This window comes from Mandrillus leucophaeus, unplaced genomic scaffold (assembly GCF_000951045.1).
Source record: "Mandrillus leucophaeus isolate KB7577 unplaced genomic scaffold, Mleu.le_1.0 Scaffold882, whole genome shotgun sequence".
NCBI lineage: Eukaryota > Metazoa > Chordata > Mammalia > Primates > Cercopithecidae > Mandrillus > Mandrillus leucophaeus.
Genome location: NW_012109608.1, coordinates 36,619 through 51,444, shown reverse-complemented (window position 1 = coordinate 51,444; position 14,826 = coordinate 36,619). Strand labels below are relative to the sequence as shown.

Sequence of the window (14,826 nt, the reverse complement as noted above, 5' to 3'; positions counted from 1 at the left end):
TTTCCTTGTATTCCTGCCTTTTGCCATGAGAAGAATGTTCCTTGATTATCTGCTGGTCCAAGGAAGATGAGTGACTCGTGTAGCAGACCTGGTCCCAAACCACAGCCTGAGACAAGTCTAACAAATCCACAGGTGCAGAGTGAGAAATAAATGCTTATTATTGTATAACATTGAGATTTTGTGCTTGTTTGTTATGCAGTGTTATTGTGGCAGTGGCCCGCTAATGCAGCGTGTATTTTACTAGTATTGTGTCAAACTCTTTTTACACATTAGGTCATTTAATCCTCAGAACAACCCTATGTGGTAAGTACTAGTATCATCTCTACAACGCAGAAAGCTGAGACACAGAAGGTAATGAACTTGTCTGACGCTCCGTAGCAGTAAGTGGTGGAGTACTGGAAGGCAAGCTGCAGGCCCAGGGCCTGGGTTCTTGTGTGCTGCCCCCATCACACACTGCTCATGCTTCCATTCCCTCTCTGAAAATTCTTACTCACCCGAAGTTCACTTCCCCCAGGTTAGCAGGTGCTAAGTTTACCTTCTTTCTCCAATCATTTACATAGTGATCTATTTATTTGTTCATACACCTTCTAGAAAATTTGAAGAACAATGGAATCATATGAAATGTCATTTGATAGGTTAAAACAGTCAAATATCACTAGCCTCATTTGATTCAACCTACCCTGCCACACATTTTTTAAGTAATATCTAAATTTTTCCATTCTAGATTAAATTGTTATAAAGATGGTAACTTCAAGAATATTGAAAATTCTGAATTTTCAAATAAAAATCCATCATACTGTTAATGTATCCAATGGAATCTAAATACCACAGTTTTTAAAATTGAGGTACAATTCACATAACATAAAATTCACCATTTGAAAGTGTACGGTTCAGTGGCTTTTAGTACATTCACAACATTGTAGAACCATCACCTCTATCTGGTTCCAAAACATTTTCATCATCCCAAAAGAAACCCTGTATCTATTAAGCAGTCATTCTCCATTCTTTTCATCTCCCATCCCTTGACAACCACTAATCTGCTTTCTGTTTCTGTGGATTGGCCTATTCTAGACATTTCATATAAATGGAATCATGTAACATGTGGGTTTTTGTGACTGGTTTCTTTCACTTAGCATAATGTTTTTGAGGTTCATCCATGCTATAGTACTTATTGATACTTCATTTCCTGTAATGGCTGAATAATATTCATTGTATAGTTATATCAATTTTTTTTATCCTTTCATCAGTTGATGGACGTTTGGGTTGTTTCCACTTTTATTTATTATTAATAATGCTGCTATGAATGTTCATGTACAAATTTTTATGTGAACATATATTTTCAGTTCTCTTGAGTGTATACCCAGGAGTGGAATTGCTGGGACATATGCTGAGATTTGGCTGCTTTTCTTGATTAAGTGTTCCCCTGGTTGTTGTAAGCTTTTGATTACATTCCAGGGTTCTGAGAAAGTTGATTCTGACAGTTGTGCCACTTTATGCATTGCTTTTGTGGAGGGACAGACTTTTGGAATTCATACTCTGCCATTTTTGCTGATATCTCACCTACCAGAGTAACCTGATGCCCATCTTCATCCATTTACAAAAACACATTTGTGGAAAAAAACTCAGAAAAGTCAGAAATTTTACATTGTTTCTTTTTTTCTGTCTTGAACTTACATATTCATTGTTTTTTCTCTGTAGAATTTTATCCTAATGAAATATATGTTTGCGCTTAAAAGTCTTTTATTAATTACTGTATAATCTCTCTCTGGATATATATAAATTAAATTTTAAAATTCTTTGACTATATGCTCTTGCTATTGAAAAATTTCCCCTGGATTAAATTGTAATTATAATGTTATTATAATGCATCATTAATTTAAATATATTAAACATTTGATCATTCCTATCATATTTTTTGGAAACATCTGAAATGAATGGAGCATTCCCTTCCTTTCAGTTTATGTACCTTTGGATGAGTCACTTATTGCTAAAATGAGGCAGGGCTCAGACTGTGGAAATCTCATTTACATAAATAAGTTAACAAAATAGAAACAGTTTAATTATAACGATGTCACTTATTTCTGTAAACATCAGCTGAATTGGATCAGCCAAAAACACATTATAATAAATAATAATTTTATTTTAATTTTGTAGGTGTTGGATATCTTCTATTTATCCTTCTAGATCTATACCATCCTCTTCTACCTTACTTCCTGCCCGGAAGTTGACCTGTATGGACTATATCAGCATGCTTGCCTTCTTGCTTCCAGCTGGATTTTACCAATGAGTACCTCTTGGCAGGAGATTAGAGGAAGAGAAGAGATGGCTATTTATTCTCCCAGCTCCTTCCCTGAAAAATTACGTTCCCTTTCAAGGTAATCCTATCTATACTATCTCCTTCTGGGTTCTAGTAAACTCTCCCTTATATCCTGTTAGGCCCAAAGATATTGACAACCTTCTTGTTACTATTCTCAGGGTATTACACTATCTTTAGTTTCTTTACCTCCTGCTCACATTTGTAAATAGTTTATTTATTACACATATCTTGACCTTTTACCTAATACATGCCATGTGTTTCTTGCCATGTGGCCATGGGTGGTTGCCGTGACTAATTCAGTCCATCAGTGGGCAATATTGTTATGTTCCTCTTCAATTCTGTTAAAAGAAAAAAAGTATATACCACCTAACTTGTGAAAGGATTTGTTGGACCAGCACTTGTCCAATATGGTAGCCGCTAGTCACATTTGGCTAAATTTAAATTAACTGAATGAAATAAAATTTGAAATTTAACTCTTGGTCACATAAACCATATTTCAAGTTCTCAATATTCACCTGTGTCTAGTGGCTACAACGTTGGACAGGGAAGACATAGGACATTTCCATCATTGCAGAAAGCAATGCTTTAGACTAGTATTTGTATAGTAAGTATGCAATTTAAAATCTACACGGGGACAACATTTATAGTTTTGAAAACCATTTACAAAATGAAAATGATTTTTCTTATATTCATTATCCCATAAAATCATTCCATTCAAAAACTCTTTTCAAAAATAAATTTTTTCTTAAAAATTATTAATAAATATTATATATCTGATTTATGTAGACTGAAGCAAAATTTTTGTAAAGTTTATTTATGTTGAGTATTTGAATATTAAAAATAATATAAGCATAATGTATTAGATCGACTTCGAACATAGCTGCTATATTAGTTTCCTCTGACTGCCATAACCAAATACTACAAACGTGGTGACTTAACACAAATTGATTCTCTCACAGTTCAAGACCAGAAGTCCAAAATCAAGATATCGGTGCTTCCTTCAGAGGCTCTAAGAGATTCTATTCCTTGTCTCTTTCAGCATCTGACAGATGCCAGCATTCCTTGGCTTGTGACTGCATATGCCTCAATCTTCACATAGTTTTTCTTCTGCCTGTGTGGCTCTCCTTTGTGTGTCCCTTATAGGAACACTTGTCACTGGATGAGAGCCCACCTGGATGAGACAGGTTGCTATCCTCATCTCAAGATCTTTAACTTAGTTACATCTGCAAAGATACCTTTTCCAAGTAAGGTAACATTCACAGGTTCTGGGAATTAGGACATAAGCATTTATTTGGGGGTCACTATTCAACACACAGTAGGGACCAAGAGTTTTTTGCATATCATATATGCTTGTGACTTCTCTAATCAAGAGATGAGGGTAAACTGTATCTGATCTCACCTTGGGACTTGTTTTGACCAATAGAATGCAGCAGACATGACATTCTAGGACTTTTGGGTCCAGGCTTACAATGGCACATAGCCTCTGCTTTTGGTCAGAGGGAAAAACAGCTGCTATGTGAGGAAGTTCACTTATTGTCCCTGAGAGAGTGGCCACATGGAGAGAAAAAACCTCTGATGCATGAGACACTAGAAGCCCAACCAGCCCCTGAACTACAGGTAAAAACTGAAAGAACAATGGGACTATTTATGGAGGTTAGAAGACCAGTAAGCAAATTTATTATTGGAGGATGGAGAGGAATGCCCAATATTAAGCACCGAGGAAACATTTGAAAAAACTATTATGTGCAGGAATATAAAGATAGAAAATATACCTAAGGATTTTTGCGGATCTGGCTAAGCAGGTGTCCAGGCAATTTTTTTTTTAATGGCGTCTTGCTCTGTCACCCAGGCTGGAGTGCAGTGGCACGATCTCGGCTCACTGCAACCTCCACATCCTGGGTTCACATCATTCTTCTGCCTCAGCCTCCAGAGTAGCTGGGACTACAGGCACCAGCCACCATGCCTGGCTAATTTTTTTGTATTCTTAGTAGAGACAGGATTTCACCATGTTAGCCAGGATGGTCTTGATCTCTTGATCTCGTGATCTGCCTGCCTCAGCCTCCCAAAGTGCTGGGATTACAGGCATGAGCCACCGCGCCCAGCCTCCAGGCAAAATTTTGAACATGCAGTTGACTTCTGATATGGTTTGTCTGTGTCCCCACCTAAGAATGTCCCCTCATCTTGAATTGTAACTCCCACAATTCCCCCATGTTGCAGGAGGAACCTGGTGGGAGGTAATTGAATTATGGGGCAGATCTTTCCTGTGCTGTTCTTGTGACAGTGAATACGTCTCATGAGATCTGATGGTTTTAAAAACAGGAGTTTTCTTGCACAAGCTCTCTTCTTTTGTCTGCTGCCATGTGAGATGTGCCTTTCACCTTCTACCAGGATTGTGAAGCCACCCCAGCCATGTGGAACTGTAAGTCCATTAAAATTCTTTCTTTTTTTGCAAATTGCCCAGTCTTGGGTATGTGTTTATCAGCAGCATGAAAACAGACTAATTGGTACCAGTAGAGTGCAGCGCTGCTGAAAAGATACCCAAAAATGTGGAAGTGACTTTGGAACTGGGTAACAGGCAGAGGTTGGAACAGTTTGGAGGGCTCAGAAGAAGACAGGAAAATGTGAGAACGTTTGGAACTTCTTAGAGACTTGTTGAATGGCCTTGCCAAAAATGCTGATAGCAATATGGATAGGCTGAAGTGGTCTCAGATGAAAATGAGGAACTTGTTAGGAACAAGAGCAAAGGTGACTCCTGTTATGCTTCAGCAAAGAGACTGGTGGCATTTTGCCCTGCTCTAGACAGTTGTGAAACTTTGAACTTGAGAGAGATGATTTAGGGTATCTGGCAGAAGAAATTTCAAAGCAGCAAAACATTTAAAAGGTGATTTGTGTGCTGTTGAAGGCATTCAGTTTTATAAGGGAAGCAGAGCATAAAAGTTCAGAAAATTTGTAGCCTGACAATTCGATAGAAAAGAAAACCCCATTTTCAGAGGAGAAATTCAAGCTGGCTGCAGAAATTTGCATAAGTAACTAGGAGCCAAATGTTAATCCCCAAGACAATGGGGAAAAGGTCTCCAGGGTGTGTCAGAGGTCTTCATGGCAGCCCCTCCCATCACAGGCCTGGAGGCCTAGGAGGAATAAGTGGTTTCATGGGTGGGTCCCAAGATACCTGTGCTGTGTCCAGCCTAGGCTGTGGCTCAGGCTGTGGCTTCAGAGGGTGCAAGCCTCAAGCCCTGGCAGCTTTCATGTGGTGTTGAGCCTGCCAATGCAAAGAAGTCAAGAATTGGGGTTTGGGAACCTCTACCCAGATTCCAGAGGATGTATGGAAACACCTGGATGTCCAGGCAGAAGTTTGCTGCAGGGGCAGGTATCTCATGGGGAACCTCTGCTAGGGCAGTGCAGAAGGGAATTGTGGTCGGAGCCCCCACGCGGAGTCCCTACTGGGGCAATACCTAGTTGGGCTGTGAGAAGAGGGCCACCATCCTCCAGACCCAAGAATGATAGATCCACCGACAGCTTGTACTGTGCACCTGGAAAAGTCACAGACACTCAATGTCTGCCACGACAGCAGCCGGGAGGGGGATTATACCCTGCAAAGCCACAGAGGCAGAGCTGCCCAGACCATGGGAACCTACTTCCTTCATCAGTGTGACCTGGATGTGAGACTTGGAGTCAAAGAAGATCATTTTGGATCTTTAAGATTTGACTGACCCACTGGATTTTGGACTTGCATGGAGCCTATAGCCCCTTTGTTTTGGCCAATTTCTCTCATTTGGAATGGCTGTATTTACCCAATGCCTATACCCCCATTGTATCTAGGAAGTAACTAACTTGCTTTTGATTTTACAGGCTCATAGATGGAAGAGACTTGCTTTGTATTAGATGAAACTTTGGACTGCAGACTTTTGAGTTAATGCTGAAATGACTTAAGACTTTGGGGGACTGTTGGGAAGGCATGATTTGTTTTGAAATGTGAGGACATTAAATTTGGGAGGGGCTGGGGCAGAATGATATGGTTTGGCTGTGTCCCTACCAAAATCTCATCTTGAATTGTAACTTCTACAATTCCCATGTGTCATGGGAGGAACCTGGTGGGAGGTAATTGAGTTATGAGGGTGGACCTTTCTTGTGCTATTCTCGTGATAGTGAATAAGTCTCATCAGAGCTGACAGTTTTAAAAATGGGAGTTTCCCTGCACAAGCTCTCTTCTCTTGTCTGCCGCCATGTGAGTCATGCCTTTCAGCTTTCACCACGATTCTGAGGCCTCCCCAGCCACGTGGAACTGTAAGTCCATTAAACCTCTTTTTTTGGTTACAAATTGCCCAGTCTCAAGTGTGTTTTTATAGCAGCGTTTTTTATAGAAAAAGTACTAATACAGTCTCTTAGACCTACATATTATAAGGTATTGCAAAAATGATATTGACTAAAGAGGAATGATTCTAATTTCAAGTCAAATGTAGAGAAAATATTTTCAACTGAGAACTTGCTGAGTTGGAAAATAAAATATTTTCTCATTCCCACATTTTTGAGTTAGAAAAATGTTCTAAAAGTGAGAAAGGGCCCCAGGAAAAAGATAGAATTCAGGGCATTGTCAATAAAATGTGACTTTAGTATAAAGATCAAATCAACAGTGTAGTTACAAGATCCCTAATTTAACTCAGTGCCTCATCAACCTTCTCAGCTAGACAAAGCAGCTTGTAAGAATTTTAAGAATATTGTTCCACAACATTCTGACTCAAAGCCTGCATTAGAGAGGGGCTTGTCTTGAAGAGATTTGTATGTGTGACTTTTTCACTTATAATTACATTTATTTTGGATTTCGGATTTACAATTTGATACACAGGAAGCACACTAAATTTCTTAAGGTATTATATCAGCTTGAACTTAAAAGAACATGGAAGGTGCAAAATGCAAAAAAGGTCTTTTTTTAATTTCATTTTTCTCTGGGCCCTCAACTTGTTTTGCAAACAGTAGACTGAGACAGCTACCTGATGGCAAACCTGGAAAATTTCCTATGAACAAAGGAAATATGATTCAGAAGGTGGAGCCCAGAGCCCCACAAACAGAAATATAAGCTATTAGAAGCAGTGGATTAGATCATCACTTCCATATAGCAAAACCGAACCTGAATCAAGAAACATTCCTTGCCTCCAGATTAGGGGACACTGATAAGATGAACCTGACTGTATTTCAGAATTTCTATTGACTAGTGACTGCTATGTGCCTTCATTTCTCCCTTTTATAAATGAGTGTCTAATGTGGTTATTCTAGTCTGTCTTAACATTATATTGTTGGACATGGAGGTACAGATAACTTGCATTTTTGCTTCACAGTTCATATCAAAAGGAGCTACACTTAAAATTTCATGCACATCTGTATGATCCCAATGTAGATCAAGAGACACTGGGCATAGAATTTGATATTATAATTTGTTGAGACTTTGGGAGTCTTTGGAGCAGTTGACTATAGTTTACATATGGAAGTAATGTGAATTTTTGTAGCCAGAGGGCAGACTGTGGAAGATTGTAACTACAGCCAGTAAGAATTATTCGCGCACTCGCCAGTTCTCTGACCAAGAGAGCACGTCTGTTTACTCATACCTTGAATCTGCACTGAACTTGTGATTTTTTTGACAAGTTTAATGCAGCAGAAGTCATATTCTTGGATTTTTGAGCCCAGACATTCAAATGTCGTATAGCTTCTGTTTTAGCTCAGAGAGGAAACAAGCAGCTATATGAAGAAACCATATAAAGAGAGAATGTGTGCAGAAAAAGAAGCCCTGGAGTATAAGAGCCTGTGAAGGGAGAGACGGAGAGGATCAGCCAGGTCCCAGCCACTTCAGTCAAACGTTTGAGAAACCTGACATGTGAGCAAAGCTATCATGGATTCTCCAGTCAGTGCACATGTTGCAGAAATGAGCTTTTCCCTTTGAGCACTGGTTAAATTCCTAAACAGCAGAATTGTGAGAGTTAAATGATTGTTTTAAGCCAATAGTGTCATGCAGGTTCACTGTGCACTGGTTACTAACTTGTCTGAGTCCAGTGAGCTAGAACAGTCACATACAAGTTCCATGAAGCAGGCTTATTACTTACAGATAGGGAGCAAGGGACAACAGAAACCTAGGATTCACCATGAGCCAGTTACCCTCTCTATAGGGGGCAGAGGGGTGTCATACACCCACACCTAAGTAAATGTTTTATTTTAAAGAGTGTAGTTTACTCTGCTGGGAATTACCAGCAAAGAAAAAGAAAGTATTGAGTCCCTAGTAATTGTAGAGTTTACAAAAAGTGAATTGATGTTTGCTATTAAATAAATTATGTGTCACAAAACAACATCAAATAGTTGAATAAACACAATGACTGAGGAGTGACAGTGAGCAGGAGATTCGTATCTCTATTAAATAAAATAAAGATGATTTTTCTTGTAAATGGTCTTTTTGGAAAAACTTGATGAAAGTAAACACGGACATTTTTGTCGCTTCTTCCTTGAAACCATGCAAATATGCAACTGTGACACAGGCCATGATGCAGGTTAATAATGCAAATTATCAAGCTCATTCTCACTACTGAGAATCATAAAGATGCAGAGAGAACACACATCTTAACTGATTGGAACTTCCTAGCATGGTTTCCAGTTAAATATTCTAGTTAAATAGATAAAAACCTTTGATAAAAGTTTGTCACTTGTATAAAATAACACACCTATGCCTTCAATATTTCTTACTGATAATCTCTTTTCTTTTCTTCTGCCAATATGTCATATTTCAATTTTGATATTTTAAACCTTTGGTTTGATGAGGGGTTTTTCCACCCTGGACAAATGTATGTAGTTGGATTCAAGAAGAGTAAAAGGTTTGTTCTTGAGTACATTGGAAGGTGATAGTGGTGAGAGATAAGAGGAGAACTACCAGATGGATATCCTGTAGGCAGGTGTGTTTTAAGAAAGAGAACATATGGAAGGTAAGGACCTGGATTCTTTAAAGAAATTATTTAATAATTTCAACTTTTATTTTAGATTCAGGAGGTACATGTGCAGGTTTTTTATGTAGATATATTGTATGATGCTGAGGTTTAGGGTATGAACGATCCCATCACTCAAACATAGTACCCAATAGGTAGATTATCAGCCCTTGCCTCCCTCCCTCCCACCTCTAGTGGTCTCTGGTGCCTATTGTTCCCATGTTTATGTCCATGAGTATCCAATGCTTAGCTCCCACAATGCTTAGTTCTCACTTATTAGTAAGAACATGCTGTATTTGGTTTTCTGTTCTTGCCTTAATTCACTTAAGAACCTGGATTCTTTAAAGCCACCCCCCCACCAAACAAGGTCTCTTAGGGCAAGTCTGCATATACTCTGATATACCAAGACTCATTTGAAGAGTGCTCCCTTACGTTATCTTACATTTGGTAATCAAGCTTTTTAATTGTTTATCCACAATGCGTTAATAGGTACTACACTGTCATAGCCTGCAGTGTTGATGTATTCTTTTCTGCCCAGGAAGGCGAGAGTATTTTGTGTGATTCTCATTTTTGTGACTTTAAAGTAGATGAGACTTCAAATTTACACATTTTCTTCCATCGCTCTGTGCTTTATTACATGGTTAAGTGCTTTAAGATTTATTGAATCCAGGTGCTTTATTCTCAGTAATCACCAGAATTCACCTGATTTGATTATGCCAATCTGTTATTTTCAAGAATTTTTTTTTAAATATCCTTTCCCAGTTAATATTGTATATGTGGCTTTCTTGATTTAAAAATATATTAAGAAATGTTGTAATTTTATGAAAGATCATTTGAAAAAGTTTACTGAAGCATTTTTTTTTTCCTTATGCTATAACAAAGCTTAATAACAAAGAATGTATTCTAAAGTAATATGTGGGGCAATTTCTAAAACGCATTTCTTGCAGGGATCTCTACACTTTCCTCATGAATACAAAGCAATGTGTTTCTGTTTTTCTGGGCACAGAAGTGGATATCACAATGATGTAACTCCTTATTCACAACATCATTGCAGCTCCATATTAAAAACATTTTTGCTTAAATAATGAGCATTTTTGCTTATCCATAAAGAACCCACATGAGACACACAAAAAAATGTTTTTCCCAGATGGTCCTTTTTGCATTAAAATTACTAACCCAGACATCAAAAGCAAACAATAAAGTGTTGAAATATGTAATTTGGGCCAAAACAACAGAGTCTTGAACTTCCACGGGCTTTGCGATTTTAAGAGAACAGCTGGGTGTGTGCAGGGAGTCAGCCCAGCTATGACTCTGAACCTCTGTTGTGTTTCTTTTTCTATACAGTCACTATGGGTACAGTTTCCTTCTTTTGGAAATGGAAGCATGGTTATAATAATTCTTGAACTTGAGAAAGGCATAGGCATTTGTTTACCTTTTATGAAAGGGGGAAACCATTTTTAGTATTTATGGTGTAGTTGTTTTTGTTTGCACCCTGCTATTCGTTTGCATTTTTGCTGGTAAAATAACCAATATGTTCCTTGGGAAACTACCCCTTTCTCTGCAGACTCAGCCATGGGTGTCCCACAAGACATACAGCCTTCATTTCAAGTTGTCTAGGAATCAGCCATATGTAATCTAATCACAACCTCAGTCATTTCCCCAGGATACACCCACAGCACTGGAGGTACTGGTCCAAGGAAGTTTTGATATCAGCTGTGCACTAAGTCCAGAATGAGTGCTTCGTCCATCTGATCAAGGCCCTGACACTGAATCAGGGTCACCAATGCAGGCTCTTCTCCCTTATCACAAATTCTGTCTTTGGACTTAATTACCTTTGCTGGTCATCTTCACCAGGGCTTTGGAGGCCCATCAGGCCATTTGACAACTCTGAACTTGAGAGTGGGAGTCTGAGGTGGACACTCACTTGAGGAGGGCTATGAGACATCATCTACTCAAAGGGCCAGAACCCTGGGCTAGATCCCACAAAGATCCAATTATCTACCCTTATCAGCTCATGGATGGTTATTTCCTTTACATTTATACCACGCAAAGGACTACTTGGGGATTCCCCCACCCACCCCGAAAAAGAAGCCAGTTCCAAAGGTAAGCTGACATCTCCATTATCAGAGACAGAAAACTATCAACAATTTTGTAAGGAACCTGTTACCAGTTTAAAAGAAAATAGTACTATATATACATATATAGAGTGCATCTGTAAAAGAATTAAGCAGAGTATACATATTTAATTTTAAAACTATGATGATTGCTTCCTGCTCCTCTCCTCCTCCATGGGTTCCCTGGAATCCTTGCAAGCTGGCCAGGATGTCTCAGGCTAAGTTTGAGAAAGCTGTGAAAGATGTCAAACACCTTAAGACCGAGCCAGGGGATGATGAGATGTGTTCATCTATGGCCACTACAAACAAGCAACTGCGGGCAACATAAATATAGAATGGCCTGGGCTGTTGGACTTCAAGGGTAAGACCAAGTGGGACACCTGGAATGAGCTGAAAGGGACTACCAAGGAAGATGCCATGAAAGCTTACGTCAACAAAGTAGAAGAGCTAAAGAAAAAACACGGAATGTAAGAGACTGGATTTGGTTGCCAGCCATGTGTTTATCCTAAACTGAGACAGTGCCTTGTTTTTTCTAATACTGCAGATGATGGAAACTGGGAAAATAACCAGTTAACCCAGCTCCTCAAGGCTGCTCACCACAGGGCTCTAACAGATTAGGGGCGAAAACGATTACTGACCTTCCTTGAGTAGTTTTTAATCCGAGATCAATTAAAAGTGTATTCATGACTTAAAAAAAAAACTATAATGAACACGGGTTTTGGATAATTAAGAAGCAACCTCAACAAGTTTCTGAGATCCATTATTATAGAAGTATGGAGTAACAATTAACAGGGCATTCTAGTTAACAGAAGCCTGAACACAAGATCATTTCTTGTATTTATTATGTATTTGCATGCACATTGCAAGATCTTAAGAAATTCACTAAGTAGTCATAACCTTTGCTTTCTAGGAATCTTGAATATGACATTAAAAGAACAGCATTTTCATGATCACCCCAGTGTAAACCTGACACTCCCCATCATTATTAACATTCCTTCAGATAATGTCTGAATTTCCTTCCACTTTCATTGTGGGTATTGGGAGGGCAAAGAGTAGAAAACAACAACTTAGGGAATGCACAAACATGGAATTGGGATTTGCAAACCATATTCAGGAAGAGACAGCTTTGGCTAGAGCAATAGTTTTAGTGATTTCATGGTTTTTAATTTTTTTAAGGGCTCTGTTTAGATGTTTCAGGATTCTTTGAACTTCCCACTGGCACATGGGGAGTGGGCATCAAGTGGATGGGGCTGTGATGTTTTTAGACACTACAATGAACTGAAGTTTGTATTTTCCCCCAGACTCATATGTTCAAATCCTAACTCCAAATGGGATGGTATTAGGAGGTGAGGCCTTTGGAAAGTAATTAGATCATGAGGGTGGAGCCCTCATGAATGGGACTAGTGCCCTAAAGTAACCCCAGTTACCTCTCTGGCTCTCTTTCTGCCATGTGAGGATACAATGAGAAGTCAGCTGTCTGCAACCTGGAGGAGGCCCCTCACCAGAACCCAACCTTACTGGTACCCTGTGTTAGTCTATTTTTGCATTTCTACAAAGAAATACCTGAGGCTAGGTGATTTAAAAAGAAAAGAAGTTTAATTGGCTCACAGTTCTGCAGGCTGTACAGGATGCATGGTGCTGGCATCTGCTTCTGGTAAGGAACTCAGGATGCTTACAATCATGGCAGAAGGCAAAGAGGGAGCCAGTGTTATCATGTGTGAGTATGAGAGCAAGAGAGGGAGAAGGCGGAGGTCCCAGATTCTTTTAAACAACCAGATCTCACATGAACTAACTGAAGGAGAACTCATTTACTACCAAGGGGATGGTGCTAAACCATTCCTGAGGGTTTCGCCTCCATGATCCGATCACCTCCAACTAGGCCCCACTTCCAACATTGGGAATCCCAGTTCAACATAGATCTGGAGGGGACAAACTTTCAAACCATCTCATACCCTGACCTTGGGCTTCCAGCCTCCAGACTATAAGAAACAGATATCTATTGTTTATAAGCCACCAATCTATGGTGCCCTGTTATAGCAGCCTGAACTGGCTAAGACAGATGCTATTTTTTCCATGTTCCAGGTTTCTTGCTCACCATCCTCATAATTTGGCACCTTCTTTTCTAGTTATGGATATATTAACAGCATTTACTAGGAGGCTATCAACTTAGGGCCTGTGTTTTTAAAGTGACCTTGAATATGTTTTCTGTTATCTAGAAGGATCTCTATAGTGAGTTGTTTCAGCTATGTGGGCTCTACAGCCAGAATGATGGATTCGAATACTGCCCTGCCACTTACTTGCTCTATGACTTTGAGTACGGTAAATAACTTTCTGTGCCTTAGTTTTTTCATCAGCAAAATGAAGTTAATATTAGAATCTCCCTCATAAGCTTGTTATGAGAATTAATGCACTAATACAGGAATTGGCAAATTTTTTTCTGTAAAGAACCAGATACTAAATAGTTTAGGCCTTGTGGACTATGTTGTCTCTGTTGCATCTACTCAAGTATGCCCTTGTATTAAATAGAATGGAAGCAGCCATAGAAAATACCTGAATGACTTGGTGTGGCTATATTCCAATAAAATCTTACTTGCAAAAACAATCAGTGGGCTGAATTTGGTCTGCAGGATGTAGTTTGCCAATCCCTGGAATACTTGTGCACCAATACTTAGGCCCATTGTAAGAACTCCAAACATATTAGTTTTTTTTTTAAATCATCATGGTCATTTTCATCATCATCATCATCATCATCATCATCATATACTCATATACTCATTCAACAAAGGATAATAAATCCTATGTGCTAATTTTACTGTGTAGTTCTCAGTGTTGTTCAGACTTTGCTACTTCTATGCATTTCCTGCACTCAGGGGTCAGGTACTCAAACCTTCCACTAAACTTCCTCTACCGACAGAAGGAGTAAAATTTCATCCCATGGTTCTGGGCCTGGCAATAGCCCTAAATGCGGACCATGCCTTTCAAGTGTCAGATTTTTTCTTAAAAATCCATGTAGTGTTTGCATTATACTCTATAGTATATTTCTGTTTCCTTTAATAGAAAAAATGATGACTGAAACCATTCATCATTGAGTAAAACTGACCATGTTTACTAAGCATCTTCTGGTTTTCCATCACATGTACATTTATACAAATTTGAGAAGTGAGGCCTATGATAACAGGAACTTAAGCTTTGAGGTTGGCAATCTGCTTAGAGTTTAATAGCCTTGATATTCTATGTGGGTATTAGATCTTTCTTAAACACAAAGAAAGGGAATAAAATTAGGCAACATAGACACGAAAAAGTTCACTGAAAAATTTAGGGAACTCCATTCATTGTCTTTCACTTGGCAGGTGACAAAGTACGTGTCTGGGCTCCTGCAGCTCTGATCTTACCCTCATGGCTCCGGCGTGTTGATGATATACAGGAAATCAGCATG

General features: G+C 39.0%; 1 protein-coding gene and 1 pseudogene across 1 annotated transcript in view; one reads left to right on the top strand and one right to left on the bottom strand.

Moving 5' to 3' along the window:
• The window catches only part of SH3BGRL2 (SH3 domain binding glutamate-rich protein like 2), a 289,787-nt gene that overhangs the window by 262,662 nt on the left and 12,299 nt on the right, over nucleotides 1-14,826 (bottom strand). The gene's annotated exons all lie outside the window — the stretch shown is intronic.
• LOC105531399 lies at nucleotides 11,599-11,861 on the top strand (annotated as a pseudogene).